Genomic DNA, 1,351 nt, shown 5'->3' on the forward strand with positions numbered 1-1,351 from the left:
TAGAAATATTTAAATTCGCAACTTTTTAATTGAATATAAGAAGATTATATTATTTAAACTATAACTCATTAGCGCATAACTACATCACTTAACTATAAAAATATATAACAAAATATATTATTAAATTATTAAACTAAAAATATTAATCTAAAAAATTGAATTAATCGTTGAGTAAGAATAAAAAATAATAAATTTTAATAGTTCTTAATATTTTTCACTTTTACGTAGCCTAATCTATCCATTGATTTGAATATAATTTTTGCACACTTTTTACCTCTTTTATTTTCTCCATCATTACATTTAACAAGTATTTATACAAACTACAAAGCGAACACCAATTTATACGATGACTTAATAATATACAATTAATGGTCATAACAAATTATACTTAAATTTTTGTATGCTAGCTAACTAATTATAGTCTACAAATGACGTTTTTCTTAAAAAGTAGGGATAATTATTGCTTTCTTTTTAACAAAAATCAAGCGAATCCTTATTATTAGTTCAATTTTTAATTCAATTTTTAAAATATTTTTTATTTTAATGCTATCTTAAGAACTAATCTATTTTACTTTTGAATGATATATCCCTTTTTAAACACTCTTTTAATTACTAATAAATAAATAAAGAAATAATTATTCAGATCCTAAAATTTTAAAACGTTAACAATATATATTTTTCGTTCAATTAGTTTTAAAAGGAAATTAGTAAGACATTTAAAATTTAATCATTCTTAGCCAAAAAAAAATCTTTTAAAAAAATTAGTTAATTAGTTTTTTCACTTACGTTTAACTACATGTTAATTACAAAGTTATTAGTCATAAAACAGGTGTCATAACTCAAAATATTATCTCTTGCAAAAATTTAAATGATAGAAAGAGATAATATAAATAATTATATTTTTGTATTTTTTTTTCAAACTCTTTTTTTGAATTTGTTTGATTTGTTGTATATCTTTTTTTTTTTTGACATCAAAGATTAAATTTTAGACCTTTTAAATATAGAATTTTGATATTATATTATAATATTATTTTTTAAAAAAATTTAAACTGATAAAAAATTAATATAAATAATTATATTTCTACAACATGACTCAAATCTTTTTATTTCTTTTCAGTTGATTCTTTTATTTGTTATTAATTTTTTGGTTTTTACATCTCCTTTTCTACGGTGTTTTGGAAGTTGAAACATTTCTTGGAAGGTAGACAAACATTTTCTGGAAAACACAATATCAAATCTATTATTGCACGGAAGGAAACGATTGGAATCATCCACTTGAGTGTTAATTTGTTAGAGAAAAAAATGACCTAGATATCAATAACGTCATTGTTAACAAGCCACACATTTCATT

Source organism: Arachis duranensis, chromosome 1, assembly GCF_000817695.3.
Source record: "Arachis duranensis cultivar V14167 chromosome 1, aradu.V14167.gnm2.J7QH, whole genome shotgun sequence".
Taxonomy (NCBI): Eukaryota; Viridiplantae; Streptophyta; class Magnoliopsida; order Fabales; family Fabaceae; genus Arachis; species Arachis duranensis.